Below are 17,731 nucleotides of genomic sequence, written 5' to 3' on the forward strand. Positions count from 1 at the left end.
GTAATGCACATCATCTGTAGTGTGCAGGGCCACGGGTTGTAGTCATGTAGACACCGGTTATTTTGTTACTGGGAAGACCATGGGACATCAAATATGGTGATGGTAAGGCAAAGTATATAACCAGTAGATAAATGTACTTATATATTGACTTTATTTGGGTATATTTATATGTACATATTTATATATGTATATATTTTTGTACATCATATTTTTGTGCATTATTATATATTTTTATTGTAGAAACACATGTAAGGCAACTTATAGGTTATAGGAGACAGTATTATCAGTACTATTACTAATTGTTAGATAGGGATATATTAATTTTTATCCTTTATCTACCTTTCCTTCTTTTTCTTACAATTCATTATGTACAATGCTATTTTTACATGCGTTAGTTAACATTAGGTATGTTCAGTGTTTTTCTTTTGTACCGAATGCATTCCTATAAGTACATTTATCTACTGGTTATATACTTTGAGTGCATTTACATAGATGGATTGTTTTAAACACGACATTTTGTACTGACGGTACATATTAATAGAGATGCCTTTTGTAACAAACAATTTTTACTGAGTTAGGTGAATATAAGATATTTTATAGGTATTTTTTAGGTATTGTGGTTTTTAACATTAATCGCATTGTCATAGTATGTGAACAATTATTCAATTGATTTGATAGTTTAATTGAATTGGAAATGTTATTTATTCAAGTAGGTCATGTGAGGGTTTTAGTTCTGATGAAGCTTTGTATTTGGACAAAGGGAAAGCGCGCTCAACTTTTATTACTTTTCATTACTTTTTATTGTTTTTTGAGCCGTATCGGCTGGTTGTAACTGTCAATAAAGTGGATATACTTCAACTTCTGAATTGTGTGGTTTTCAAGCCGAATGGGCTGGATTTTTACTTAAGAAGTCACATTTATACTTTGCTGTCTGGTTCCGACTGATTCCATTGTGATTTGATGTGTTCTTGCCTACATAAAAGCCTATTGTTGTAGCAGTTTAGTTGCTTATTCTGTTTCTTGTAACATTTAGGTATTGTAGATACTGCAATAATTATTTTCTGTAACTATTACATAACATATGGGACATAATTATGTCCTACAATCCCAGGACATTTGCCATTTGTAATGTATTTTGTCAGGACACAACTGTCCAAAGAGGGACTGTCCCTCACAAAGCGGGACAGATGGTAACCCTACTGCGGACACCAGATTGTTTGGGCTAACACATAGCCACGGTCAGTGCAGGTTTAGAACATTCATTTGTTTCCTAGCTGTGAGCCTTATACCTTTAACACTTTTGTTGTTTGCCTGTTTCTTGAATGAGTTACGTTTATTCTATCCTGATGTGACCGCTTTAAGGCAACTGTTACATGCAATATGGTACATAGTAATTTCCTACGATCACGGGACATTTGGCATTGTACCATTGTTGGTCAGGTCACACCTACACACACATTAATTGTCCCTCAAACAGTGGATCAGGGGTATCCTGTTTACGTCAGTGCCTTCATCACCCTTATACCATGTGCCACTATGCGAATGTATGCAATATATTCTCTCGCTTATTCGTGTCGGGACACGTGCATCATGGGTAGGTGTTTGATTATGGGTAGTAGGTTATGCATGACCATCTAGGGCTGGACAGTCTTGTGCACTACTACTGCACATTCAAACTTGTGTCCAAATATCTACAGGACTTGACTTCATGTCTTACATTCTAATGTTTACACAGGTTACTTATCCCATGAAGGATATCCCAAAAATTGAACGAGACCGAAACAAGACAAATACCGAACATTCTTCTGGCATTATGAAAATGTGCTGGGGATTTTACATGCAAGGGATACATAGTTTGCAATCTTGAAACTGCCTAGGGTGACACTACCTACTACATATGCGTAGTGGTACTATGTATAGATGTGGCTGCACCAAACCAGTAGGCCAAGTATGGCTGGATTTGGTGGACGTTCAGGTATGGGAGTGGGTTGTGTGCTGTGGAGGAGATGCTGGGTAGTCCATTATGCATCTGTGGGTATGTGCCGGTGACATGTCTATACATTTGTATCGCACATTTTTATATTCATATGTTTGTGGGATTGTGTTCTACAGTATGGCCTGTCTGGTTGTATTGCAGATGTTTATACATGTTTTTTGTGTTTCTTTCTGTTTCACCTGCTACTCCCTCATACACCTCCGGTTCACCTATTCTGCATACGACACAGTATCACCTTGGAGGATTGTACCATTACCCATCCCCCACACACACATATTCCTGACACTCCATACATCACTGCTTTGGTTGTTGGAACATGACACGGCCAGAGTAAAACATTGCCTACCTTACATATGTCAGATACCTGTATGGTTGTGTGGACTACCCTGCCATGTTTGCTTTCCACATGCTATACCTCACGCACATAGGTAAACACCCATACTTATCTTTCATTACATGGTTGGTATACCCGGGTAATACCCGTTTAACTGTGACACATCCTGACAAGTTTGGCTTGTACCACTGATGTGCGGATTTATGCAGACTGTTCTAATCATTGATAGGATGCCACCTTTTCCTATGTCCAGGGTGGGATATATTCCGGACACATATCCGAATGTACTGGACAACACGTACCCACAGTCAACGGTACGGATAATACTGTTCCTTTCAGCCTACATGTTTCCTTATTGTTGCATCAGATTATATGCTCCTTCTGTTTCGTTTACATACTTATTCTATTTCCTGTCACATTTGGTATGTGAAATACGGACATACCTTTTGTATGTGACTATTACATGCCTTATGGGATATGATTCGGTCATACGGTCGCTAGATATGTACATTTATCGTGTATTTTGTTATGGACACATCTGCCCAGCTGTGTACCGTCCCTCACAATATGGGTCAGCTGGTGACCCTAACCATTGGGCTGGACGTACCTATTGGCGGCGCCCTAACATATGATGCTTTTCACTTCCACTTGGTATAGCTATCTACACTGCATTGGACTACGGGCACATGGTTTTCCATGTTATTTGTTCACGGGATAAGGACCCGTTATTCTCTACCGTGCATTTGTGTTTGCTTCTTCATTTTGTGTTCGCAGGAACTATCTTGCATGCTTTGCATACGTTTCAGTATCCACGGACACTGACAGATGTGATTACTATCTTGCAAGTTGTTATATGCAAGCATTTTAGGTTGCACGTCGACAGCTGGCAATTCCACGCCTCCGTGCGGCACTTTGACACGCCCTATGCACTCACACTCCTTTCCTATGCACGTGGCTGTGGTGGCAGCATGCCTTCATTAATATGCATTTGGAGCTACTGCGCCATCTTCACGCCGCACTGTCGGTGCAAGCCTACCGCCGGCCTTGCGCCGAGCTTCATGAATCCCAGGGTTTGTCTAGATTCAAGGTACATTTCTAGCTTTGGTACAAGTAGTGCTGACTATAGTTTAAGCTTTCAAACATCTATTGTTTTCTTTATCAAGACTTGTAGCAGCTGCACATTTTTCTCATGGCATTAAGCAGAAATAGAATGTCTCTTATTAAGTTTCCAGTAGCTGCACATATTTTCATTGCATAAGCAGAATAAAGTGTCTTTTATTAAGTTTCTAATAGCTGTGCAGATTCATGCAGTATGAATAGAATAAATGTATTAACCGTTTTAAGCCTTTAATGTACTAAGCATGCACATTGCTATTATGCATTTTCCTAACACCCATTAGAAAGGTTTAAATTTGCCCATGTAAAAATATCATACAATGTGTATCTAACCTCAGTTTTTTTTTTGGTAAAATAATGAAAGGTACAAAAAGCAGATGAAGAAAGGCTAAATAAGTTTTAAAATACTTTATATGGGTGAATATTTTATAGTTGTTGATTTGCTGTTTGTGTTTGTAATTTTTTGTTCATACAGATACTCGTTTTTATATATCCTAGGCATGTTTAAAAATGGTCCAGCTGACTCAATGTTCAGCACCAGATAACACATTTAAATAAATAAATAAACAAAGCAAGATGAGTGAACAAATAAATAAAATACGTTATGGTCCTTCTTGTGCTGTCTTTTTTTTTTCTCAAAACAGGTTTATTGTTTTAACATACAAGAGAAATATCATAACAATTTTATACAAGTAATTAAAAATAGATATGATTAAAACATTCAACAAAACAACTAAAGTATTTACAAAGACATCCACTACAATCAGATCAATTAACTAAACTAAAATACCATGCTATTGAAATTAGGATTTTTTTTAACAAATTTTGTAAATTATCCCATACAATATAATAAGATGTTTTTCTAGTTGTTCTTGACCTAATTGTGTTTATTTCCATATGGCACACTATATTCATAACATTTTTAAATTAATTGAACGAAGGAGGTGTATCTGAAATCCAATTTCTGGTTATTATTTTCCTAGCCACTGCTAGAATAGACCATAACAAGGGAAGCTTAACCTTTTTAATACTTTGAGGTACAGGTGTGTTGAATAATATAAGAGATTTAGAAATAATGAAATTATCTGTAAAAGAGCCTGCAAAAATTCATTAATTGACTTCCAGTATTCTTTCAATTTTATACAGTCATAAAACATATGAGCCCAGTCAGCATTAATTTCTACATTACATCTCTTACATAGATTATCTTTATTATTTATTTTATTCATCATCAAAGGTGTATAAAAGATCTATGTAAAAATTTCCATGTATAAAGTCTCCAGACAATGGAAGACATAGTTCTATAGGCAGATTCCAATATATATTGTTTATCTTGCTGATTTGGTGGGTCCCCATTAATAGAAGTGAAATAATTCCAGTATGTATCTACACTGTAAAAAGTTTCTTGTCTGATAATTTTATGTATGTATGAAAGTTTACCTTTATCAGAAACTTTATGTTGTAAATTTAATATCAAGTAATCAATCAGTGTTGGAATAGATTTTTTAACTGGTATAGACATTAGATCTATTTTATTAATGAGATGTTGTCTAAAGGTCTGAACCTCTAACCAGCAAGTTTCTCTTAGATCAAATTCTTGTTTTAAGAAATCTAGATTTTTAACTTTATTATCAGATATCAACTGATGCCAGTACTTTAGATCATTATCTATAGCTAAATGAGTTCCTTCAGATATAGATGACAAAAGCATACCCTGAGTATACATTATAGGGAATATAATAAAATTCCATTCCTTATACTTAGGGTGCATGAATATAAAGTTACGATAGCTAATAATAATATTTAATGGGTAACAAACCATATGTTTAGGTGTAATAGGTGAAGTACAACATTTCTTTAGTAACCATAACATAGAGTTATTTACAATCATATTTTTATGTGGTAAGGAGATTTTCATGAAGTGCATACTAATTAGCTCCCAATAATCTTTCCATTTTGCGACATATGACTGATCTATTAATAAAGTAATAACTTTTACAATAGAAGAGATAGTATATAAATTAAAGTCTGGAAAAGAAATACCCCCTTGAGACCAGCTATTAGCATGTTTCTTTAATGCAATCCTAGGTCTATTAGGAGCCCATAGGAAATTTAACATTAGTGTATTCAGTTTCTTGATAATTATTTTTGTAGGTGGAAGTATTATTGATTGTATTAAGTATAAAATCTTGGGGAATATTATCATTTTAATAATTGTAAGTCTCTCCTCCATAGTAAAAAACATATTATTCCAGGTATTAAAAAGATTTTGTATATTAAGAAAACAGGTATTATAATTATTATATATAATAGATTTAATATCTTTAGATAGTATTATACCTAAATAAGTTATCTGACCTGAATTGGGTACATATTTAGTAAAATCACTAATGAGAATATTTTTCGTGTATATATAGGTAGTATTTTAGTTTTTTCTTCATTGAATATTAAACCAGAAATACTTTTAAAATTCATCATTATCAAATAGAGACTGCATAGAAGAATTAGATCCTGCTGATGTAATTAGAACATCATCTGCAAAAGTTGAATTTTGGATGTTGTATTTTCATCTATTTCAAAACCCTCTATGTCAGTACTGTTTCTGATCAAATTAGCCCAAGGCTCCATTACTAAAGTGAATAATAGTGGAGAAAGTGGACAGCCTTGTTTTGTACCTTTAAAATGGGTATTTTTGTGAAACATATGTTCCTACCTTAATATAAGCCAATGTTCCTTTGTATAAATGCTCAATTAGATTTACAAATGCATCTGAGAAGTTTGTGCACTTCAGTAAGGTAAACAGATAGTCCCAACTTACTGAATCAAATGCTGAACTTATATCAAGACTAATAAGTGTTAAATCTTTCTTTTTCCTATTTGCAAAATCAATTAATGTTAAAGTTCTTCTTATATTATCAAAAGTATTTCTATTTACAATGAAGCCTGTCTGATCTATATCTATAATGCCGGGGATGATTGTCTTCAATCTATCAGCAAAAATACTCATAAACATTTTATAATCAGCATTAAGTAATGAGATGGGCCGATATGAAGTACAACTAGTTGGATCTTTATTAGGTTTTAAAATTGGTGAAATAAATGTATATTGCCAAGATGGGGGGGTTATTAACTCAGTTTGGGCCAAAATAAAAACCTTATGTATTAATGAATACGTACTTTTAGAAAGGATTTTATATATCTCTGGTATAATACCATCATTACCCGGTGCTTTGTTTGATTTAAGCTTATTTATTTGTGTAATAACCTCTGTATATGAAATACTTTTGTCCAATAGTTTAATCTGTTGTTTATTAAGCTTTTTATTCATGTTTGTGGTTATAAACTCCTTTATTTTATCTTCAGGTTCCATGTTAATGTTATTATGGTTAATTTTGTGAAAGTGATTTCTAAATTCATCTAGTATTTCTGGTATACTAGAAACATTCTTCTTTTTCCTTAGAGAAAAGCTTTCTTTGATATGGTTTTGTTTATTCAACCTTTTTGTTTTATTTTTAAGTCTATGTAAGTATTTGGGGCTTATTGAATAAGACAAAACTTGTATTTCTCTAAAGTTATTTTAACTTTATGAGTTAAAATGTCTTTGTATTTCTCATTTAGTTTGTTTATTTCTTCAATAACTTTCTTGTCCATAATATTTTCTTTATTATTATGTTCATAAGAGTCTAATTTACTTTGAATATCTAACAATTCCTTATCCCAAGATTTCCTTTTATTATTATACCATCTGATACTTTGTCCGTATAGATATGATTTTAAGGCATCCCAAACATAGACAATGGAGACTTCAGGAGTATTATTTATGTCTAAAAAATGTTTTACTTCTGAAAGTATATATTTTTTATAGTCTTTTAGTTGAGTTAAGTATGCTGGTATCCTTTGATCTGAACATTATGAGTATTTTTATCATGAATTCAAAAACAATTGAATTATGATCAGATATAGGACATGAAATGATTTTGGAATTAATTAAATCTGTTACCATCTGGTTAGAAATAATGACCCTATCTATTTTTGAATAAGTTTTGTATCTGTTAGAAAAAAAGGTGTATGGTAATGATTTTGAATCTATCTGATTATTAATATCATTCAAATGATAAGAATTAGCAAACTCATTTAAATGTTTTGCATTAGATGTAATTCTTCTTTTTCCTATAGTGGTAGTATCACTCTCATGTAGTATACAATTAAAGTCACCAGCTAAAATAATATCTCCTATAGAGAATGATATGATCTTATCAAGATGATGTTTCACTGTATTAATACCAATTCCAGGTATCCAATATACATTAATTAAAGTGTAAGTCTTCCCATTAATTTGTATTGTAACCATACAAAACATTCCTTTGTCATCCTAATAAGACTTAATGGTTTTAGGAATGGGCATACTTTAATTCCATAAAATAGCCACTCCTCTTTTTTTCTGAGTGTGCTCTGAACTAACCAATACTGTATATTTGTTTGTGGCTAGTTTATCAATATCTTTTTCAAGAGATGGGTTTCTTGCAGGAAGACTAAGTTGGCCTTATGTAAATTAATGTATCTTATTAGGCTTGCCCTTTTACATGGATTATTCAATCCATTAATGTTTAAAGAAATTCCTTTTAAAGATGTCATTTGGCATTTTAAAACTTAAGAATCTTATGATCAAAATAACAAATAACAACATAAGTAATGTTACATCTCCTCCTTTAGGTGTACCTTTAAATATAGCTGTATTTATTGAATCTCTTATGGGATTTTGTATAGGATTCTATTTTGTTTGTAGTGACAATGAGTGTACAAAATATATTGTGGATGTCAAAACTATATACATATAACAATGAACAAGTGAAAATAATGTAAGGATTAAACCTTGCATCCAGCCTGGAGTTAAAAACTCCAACTTAGAGTAGTATTTACCAATCAAGTTAACCCCCTACCCTAAGCAGCAGTACCTCAGCTACCACCTTATCAATTTAATACTGGTTATTTTTAACTTGAATTAACAGCTTTCCATTCAATTATCTAGCAAGACAAGACTACACATTTGATAAAACAGCATCATATAAACTAAAATAAACTTTTTTTTTTAAACTATTCATACTACTATATACATCTATGTAATATAATACACTTGTATTCAAATAGCATTCAAATAATCTTGATACTAGGAACCAAGAGGAGAGAGAAAAATAAAAGACGTGAAAGAGGGAGAGAGTGAAAGAAAGAGAGAGAAAAAAAAAAAAAAAAAAGGAAGGCATATTTACATATTAATTTATTCAAAGTATGTAAAAATAAGTTCTAACATTCATTTAAATCAAAACTTTGGCTAATATGGTTCAGACATTACATATATTAAGATGCATCTATTTTCTGTCATGTAAATGCAGTCAACAGCTTCCAAAAAAAACCTTGAATTGCTTGTATATGAGCATTTTACTCATACTCATTATTGTCAATAGAATAAAATATTATATTTATAGAAATTGTTATAAATCATACTGCATAGTTATGCAAATTCTCAGAAACACTTGCATTATTGTAAAAAAAGCCATCTGTATTGTGTATGTCTATACTACTGCATTAAAATATATCACATGACAATTTCTTCCAGAATAGAGTTATAAAGTTATTTATGCTTGTCAATCAGATGGATTAAATGAGTTATAGTAATGTATATGTTTGGAACATAAGTTTTTAACACAGATTAGTATGCTGCAGTCAAGTAGATTTTCAAAAACACTTGAATAAATGTTTCATTTTCTATGCCTTCTAAAATAAGACATTTACTTACTACAAGAAACTGCATCATTTAAAATCATTATAACTGACATATTTTATGAATTATAACATAGATATTTAAGTAATTATATAAAATAACTCACATTTAAATGTTAAAGAGTTCATTTTCCTTCACATAGTCGCATTTGCATCAGTTCTACTTCCTAGTAGAGTGTTCTTCCTGAATCTGTGATGTGTCAGTGCGATATCTGGGTCAAAGGTCAAATTGACTGCTTTCCGCTTCTCTGTGAGAATTCTGAGAGTTGAAGCTTTTGAAACAACTCGAGGACACTGTTCATGAGGTAGCCCACATCCCAGATTGTCTCCCTTAACATTTTGGCGGGAAACTTGTTAAAAACTAGTGACAAACATTCATTTAGCAGTGTAAATGCATCTAAACATGACAAAACCTTTGCGATGTATTTTACAGGTTATTACAGCCTCTATGTAAATGAAATTAAGCCCAAAGTTATTAATAAGTAATAAAACTCAATATTTTGTCCCAACTCAATTTTTATGCAAATCTTATTATTTACTGTGTCTATATGATCAAAAGCATTTCTATATATTAATATGAGAAAAAAAAATAAAGAGAAAGAATAAAGAAAAGAAAAAGAGAGTAGAAAATAAAAGAGTGTAAAGCAGAAATAAAAAATGTAAGAGAAAGCTATAAGAAGTATATACAATGGAATATTACTTACTGTTTATATTAATAGAGTTAAAAATAAAACATTATTTACTATTATTTAGTTCTAATTATTATTAGTTAAAGCATGACAGATTATTTACAAACAAGCATAAGCAGTATAATCAAGAAAGTATAATTAGGAATAGCATTTGAAGAACATATAAACTTTTTACAAGGAATAAATATGTTATTATTCCATTTATCATATTTTCATTACTCTTCTCTCCCTGCCCTCCGCACCCTTTACCCACTACATAATCAAAATAGAATGTCATTGTTTAAATAAAGAAAAGAAGAAAAGGAGAAAAAAAAAAAAAAATGTATCAAATTACTGACCTTACTTCTCTTTTTCAGAAAGAGAAACAAATTGAATAATAGCTTGTTATTAGTTCCTCAGATATTTTGACTGGTTATGAAACAAAACATTTCTTTGCACACAGAGAATAACTTTGATTAAATCTTTTTCAGAATATTTGTGGCTTTCTGGAAATGCAGGAACTATATTTAAAAAGATTAATAATGAAGTAAAATGATGAGAGAAAAAAAAGAAAAAAAACATAGAACAAATCATTTGTTTTTTAGTCTCTTCTTCTTCTCTGAAATCTTCCACGAAGTTTCAGTTGCCAGAGTCTTTAATGAAGGACTAGCCCATTCCATTTCCTCTATTTTATCCAAAATCTTATTTTTTTTTGATAAACAGTAAAGCAGAGTCTAAGTCATCAAAAATTTTAGGACCATCAGGAAGGAAGATTTTTAGCTTGGCAGGAAACAGAAGGTATGTTTTAAACTGTGCTTTTTAAGCTCCCTTATTAGTGGCAGAAAAACTTTTCTTTTAGCTATTACCAAGGAAGAATAGTCATTGTCAAAACGCACAGTTGTCTCATTAATCTTAACAGGAGCTTTAGCCCAAGCAGATTTAAGAACCATCTCTTTATCAAAAGATGATAGAAATCTAACTATAACTGATCTAGGATAGTTTTTGTTAGAGTTAGTATTAGCTATAGATCTATGTGCTCTTCGATACCAAAAGAGAATGCTTCTGGTAAGTCTAAAGTTTTAGGGAGCCATGTTGTTAAAAAGAAGTAATATTGTTACCTTCAATATTTTCTGGCAGTCCAAAAATCCTAATGTTATTGTGCCTAGATCTATTTTCCAGGTCATCCAGCTTTGTTTGTAAATGTGTATTTTGTTTCAGCAGAAACTCAATGTTGATTTCCTCTTCTTGGATTCTATTTTCCATGTCATTCACAGCTTCTTCTATGCCTGTCATCTGGATCTTCTGTTGTTGCAGGCCTATATGTAACAAGTCTATTTGTTTTGTAGTTTTTTCTATGAAGGTATAAATTTTAGTATCCATTTTATCCATCTTAGCAGTAAGTTGCTGGATTATAGTTATCAGAGACTGAAGTTCTTTCTTGATGCTGGAGTCTTGAGAATTTGTCTTACTGGAACTCATTTCAGACTGATAAACTGACAGGAAAATTTCCAAAGTGATTTCTGACAGGAATATTGTTAAAATTTCCTTTCTTTTTAGATATAGTTCAAGAACTATATAAAACAAACATATTTAGAAAGAAAATTACTTCAAAAATTAATTTTTTAAGAAATTAATTCCTATCAATGTAATGAAATTGGTGGAGCTGAAGAAATCTGCTGCTATCCTGTATTCATCCTTGGCCACGCCCCCTTCTTGTGCTGTCTTGAGATGTTTTGTTTCATTCGCAAGGAATCTTCAGCTGATTCCCAAAATTAATGCTCACTGGCTTAGTAGATGTTTGACAGCCATCTTTGACAGAAGCATGCATCCCAATTTCTGGGTTTACGCTGAATTATTCTAAAGTAAAATGAATGGCAGAGAAAGGGCTCAGTACTGTATCCATTACATGTTTTAGTATACTATACATTTTCAAATAAAATAAGGAATATGATATGAAGGTGTGGATGAACATGAAAGCTAAAAGGATGTACCTAGGAGCATGACTGTGGCTGAATTCTCGGAAGTATAAAGAAGACAAAAAAAAAACAAAAAAAAACAAGAGTATCAGAAAGAACATATAAGAATCATTCAGTAGTGCAATATAACAGAGATGGAGGAAGGAACTGAAGGTAAAGGGGAACATCTGGTATAATTTAGTGAATACATTTTTGTGGATAAATATTTCTGATTCACAGCTTACTGAAAAAGCAGATAACATAGCTTAGTGGAGACAAAGGTATCATTGCCATGTTGTCCAAATGAAAACAATACAAATGTGGGAGAATAGCTTGGAGGATGAGATCCTAACCCCTTCAACAGTAGATTCAGCTAGTTATTATATATTGCGCATACTACTTTTTGTAAGGGGCACTTACTATGCGAATCATCACCATCATCACATCAGATATTACACATTCAATTCCTTTCCTATGGGTCTGGCTTAAGATGATGTTTCTTCAGGAAAATCAACTTGTGTGCCACTGAAATGGTAAAAGGGAAGCTGAAAATTGAATTTTCAGTGAAAACTAGATTTGCAAATCAGTGTATATATACGTATTTAAGAAAATAGATATGAGACCTACATCAAAACATTTACTCACATACTTCTATTCCAGCCTGTCTTTTTTGCCCTAAAATATCCAACAACATGTCCAGAAATACTTCAGCTCATTGCTCTTCCCTGATTCTCCTTATGGCATATCATCTTGCATCATTCAGCTTATGTACTTCTATGTTTATTTCTTGTGCATGCTATCCTTCCTTTTTCAGTTTAACCAGTTCTGCAGCATGCATGTTCATTTACTTGTTCACTGATTTTAGTCATGTTGCAGATGAAAATGACAACACATACCCATAATTAAAAAAATCATCACAGTCTGTGGCTTCAATAGCAACACATTCTCTACCAAAAATAGCTAACTTAATTATTCTCTCTCCCAATACAACATCTCACAAACACTTGCCACTTTAAATAGAACAAACCTATCCACAGATAAGGACTCCTTTCTGGATAATTTAATTGCCAATGCACCACACATTCTAAAAGAAATAACCTTACCTAGCTACATCCTTGACCATTTTCCCATTCAAAACATCCTTACATTTAAATTACCATCTCCTTTAATAATGAAAAGAATATTAATAAATGAATTCAAAGGGAGGTCATGTTTTCTGAAGTCAATAGTATACACTGGTATTTACTGTACCAAACAGATGACTATAAAGTAACATTTCAAATATTTAACTCCCTTACTAAGGAACTTCTTAATTTAGAAACTCATAGATGGGCAAAACTGCCCATGGCTAAGCCCTAGCATTACAATTCTCCTACAAGATTGTGATAAATCTTGTGTATTCTAGAAATCCTGTTAGAGCATACAGGAAAACAAAACTTCTCAAGTCCAGAGGCATAGAAGCAAACTTGAAATAAAGAAATATGAATTTTCATATCTACTTTCCAAGCTCAAAAACTCCATTGTTTTGCCCAAATAATTCTAGAATTTAACAACACATAGCACACTTGACAAATAACAAATCTAACAAACCATCCCAAATGGCAAACTTAAAATTAATACATAACTTCATAATTCAATTTAAACCTCAGCACTATGACCTAACAATTCCACACCAATTCAGTAGTAATCTAAGATTCTTGTCTCACATTAACAGCAACATTACACGCATATTGTACCACCAGTCATCTTCTTAAGTATCTACTTTATCAAATTACCTAAAAGTTACTCATATACACTACCTTTCTGCTTTCAATCAATCTCGTCAAATCTCATTGGGAAAATTCTTTAACCTTGGACACTAGATATAAACCAAACTATAATCACATGCATCCTGCTTTATTAAATATTGGAGCAAAACCTCTTGACAACCTGCACAGTGAACCTCTCTATAGTCACAGGTAAAACCCTCACTAATTTGGACATATTCTCCCTCATGATTCCCAACCCCAAAAAATGAATATATGTCATCTCCCATGAGTTCCACTTAGTATATTCTTTGACCAGCCACATGGAATTTGAAAAACTAATAAACAGTAAATGATTTGAGCATCTTAACAAACATAATCATTTAATTGATTCCGCTAATGGATTTTTAAATTTTACATTACTTTATTTCCATTTGTTATGAGTGACAGAGTATTGATTAACAGTGACCATTTGCAAGCTGTGCCCAGAGACTGAGTAATACGTATAGTAGCATAGAAATATCAGAGAGAAAGACAGAGAGTGTAAAACAAAATAAAACAAATTGATTAGGATTCATGCCAGCTATTGTATAATACCAAAGTAAAACTGAATAATTCCAAGGAAAACTATATTGAAAAAATATGTTAGATAAGATTGAGCTAGAATTTTTTGGAGAAAGTTGACAAAGGAACCAAGGTATTGGGAGCAAACAGCAAGGGAAAGGTAATAGAGTGGGTTGAGGCCAAGCAAAAGTTTGGACTGCCGGTAAGAGACTGGTGCCTTCTCTATCAGGGATTGATATAGAGTACAGGCAAAGAGGAATGGATAGAGGAGTGCTAAGTGACGTACCAGCTCTGGTAGAGGTTTTAGTCTAGTCTATACCATAAGCTGCTGTTAAAAATGGGGATAATAAGTCAGGATTATAAAATATTGTATGATAATTATAAGAGTCAATCAAAGGAAGTTAGAAAAGATTGGGAAGAGGAAAATGGAAATGCAATTTACAAAAGAATAATAGGAGGACATCTTTATGGCTCTCAAGTATACAACAAACACAGGAGGGTTTAGGATTTCTGTTTGGGAGTATTTATATAGGTAGTTTTATATCACAAGCAGACTTTAAAGACATTTTCCTTAGGTAGCAGCAAATGCTGATGGTGTGGTGGAAAAATAAGAGGTAACTGGGGACATCTTTTAGGTGTGTCTTGAATTAACAGATTTTAAAAATTCCATACAGCGTACTCTGTCAGAAATGTAGATGGAACAAATGGCTGTAATTAAGGAAATGATTTTTTGGAGCAGGGACACAAGATATGAATTATCTGTATATAGTAAGGCTTTTCTACATTCTATGCTCTTGTCTGCCAAAAAGGCATTTACTAGAAAATGGTAGTCAACATCAAAGTACTACTTATTTTAAAGAAGATAAAAGAAGTACAGGTGAGATCTTTAGAAAAGAGAAGGAGTTAATTGCATAGAAATAAATGGAATTTATGGGAACAATACATGTAGAATAACGATCTGGAGGTGGAATGAGGTTAATAAGAAGGTAGGAAATGAGCAGTTTATGTACTGTTGGAAATGATAACTGTTAAGAAGAAAGAAAACATATATATGATGTATTATGCATGACTATGGCAAATGCTAAAATTGTTTGCTTTCTTTTATATTAATATATGAGTGCATCTAAATATTAATTGATAATTTAATAAAGGTATTTAAAAATAAAACATGCAATAAGTACAGGGGGAGAAGAGACTAGAAGAAGGAAGATGTGGGTGGGGAATGTGGGAGGAAAATATAAGAAGAGGAGGATAAGCTAGTGGCAGTTGGACAAAAGTACATGGAGATGTGTGAAGCCAAGGCGCATGGTAAAGAGTGAGGAAGAGAAGGAAAAATGCCTAGATTTGGTAACAATACCTGTTTGAAAGCATTTGCACTTGCTTTTTGAAGGACTTCCTTTAGTTTTCTTCTGAATTCTTGGATCAAATTTAATTGTGAGAAATTCCTGTGGGGGTGTGTGGCCTGCACAATAAAAAAATCAGTGATCTGTCGGCATGTGTGATAACATAAAGAGTGTCCTGGAAGACATATCTGAATTCTTTTTGTAAGCCTGCTGGCAAAGTAAGTGAAAGCATGTAAGTTTAGCAGCTAATATGTAAATAAAGTAAGAATGTTTGTGTGTGTGTGTGTGTGTGTGTGTGTGTGTGTGTGTGTGTGTGTGTGTGTGTGTGTGTGTGTGTGTGTGTGTGTGTTTATATATATTTGGGTCCATGTTAGATGGACGAAAGAAAAGCCGCATCAACGAAGATGATTCCGCCGAGAGGAGATCGCCGACAACAGAAATGTCCGAAAAAGGTAAGTAAACAAATGACAGGACATAACCTCTTTCCGACTCCGTAAAACACCAAAGCAAAATCACAAATACCTGTATAGCAGGGGGACAAGCCCCCTGCAACCCCCACACCCCCCTACTTAAATATTCCAACTCCGAGATCGCACCACATTGTGGGAATGGAAATACATCCCGTTCCGCACTACTCAGCATTGTCGGGCATTTCCATTGTAGGCGATCTCATCTCGGCGGAATCATCGGGGTTTTCATCCATCTAACATGGACCCATATATACATATATATATATATATATATATATATATATATATATATATATATATATATATATATATATATATATATATATATATATATATATATATATATGTATATATATATATATATATATATATATATATATATATATATATATATATATACATAATCAATGGGGATCTTCTCAGACTTGTGAAGTACTTACCAGTTGGGCTCTATTTTAAATGCAAGAGAGACAAACCTGCACATGTTCCTAGACATTGGTTGCAATAATATGAGATTCTTTATGGAGGTGAGTGCAATAGGGTAGACATATTCCATTATTTGGGCTTCAAATAACACTTTTTCCTGTACCTCCTCTACTATGAGTGTAAGAAGTAAAACATTTTTTGTGACCAAAAGAAAATTGTGTTGCTTTTGCCTTTGTTTTGGTAATTTGAAATTAGAAGTTTAGGTAGTGGAGAAGTCAAACTGTCAGATATTTGAAGCTGAATACTGTTTCTAAATGTTCCAGTCAGCTAAGAAGAATGTTGCAACACTGTATTTGTGAAAAGCTTATGTGAAGTACCCCAGAGCATTGATTTTGTTTTCTTTCACATTCAGGATAGGTTTTCTGTTTGTTAGACAGTTGGACAGCTGATTGAGATCAGCTTCAAGATCCTCTTTTTTTTTTTTTGTTCCCCTCAGACTTCATCTTTACTAGCCGGATACCCTGTACCCAATATCCACATGGGTTTGCTATTTACTCTTCACCTCCTCTGGACACACTTCATTTTTGCTGGGGCTGGTCATGGAGCTTGAGGGTGTCCTAGGGGCTTAGTTTGTATGTGCTTCCAATCTGATGGGGGGATTATTTTTGTATAACCAACAGACTCCCCACCCCACTCTACCACTCTCATTGATTACATGTGAGAGCAACTCCCCTCTTTGGACAAGGGAGCATATCAATGAGTGCAAGGGGAAACACCCATCCTTGTTCTACAACTTCATCGTCACCCGAGCTGCTAATAATAGCTGGGTTGGCTGGGCCATAGTCAGAGCTTTATCCATCTACACCACTGGAGTGGTCTCCTTTAAGTTCCTCTTTGAAGGTGGTGGCATTGTTGACTGATATATTTGGTTGTAGTAATGTGCTTAAAAAATGAAGGCCTTCATTTACCATCCTTCATATATAATTGCAGTTATATAGAGTTAGGAAATTAGTTTAAGACAGAATACTGCATTTACCCACTTTATTTCCAATAATGCAAATTATAAATCATTGGACTGCATCTTCATTCAAATTATTACACTTTTATACATGTGCACAGCTTATCTGGTTGGGGGAGTGTTATTGTCTGGAACCTTTCTACAATTTCAGTCTATGGTTTGCATACCTAAATTGCAGGTTCATGTAACAGTCTGTGAATTTCGTATGGCAGAAGCAGAAGCTGTACACATAAGGAAATGTAAAAAATGAAGAAAGTTTTCTCTTCCTTTCAATTTAACCTTCGTTAATAAGACATAATACTGTTGCAGAGGGATGCA

Source organism: Protopterus annectens, chromosome 2.part2, assembly GCF_019279795.1.
Source record: "Protopterus annectens isolate FY-2018-M chromosome 2.part2, PAN1.0, whole genome shotgun sequence".
Lineage (NCBI taxonomy): Eukaryota > Metazoa > Chordata > Ceratodontiformes > Protopteridae > Protopterus > Protopterus annectens.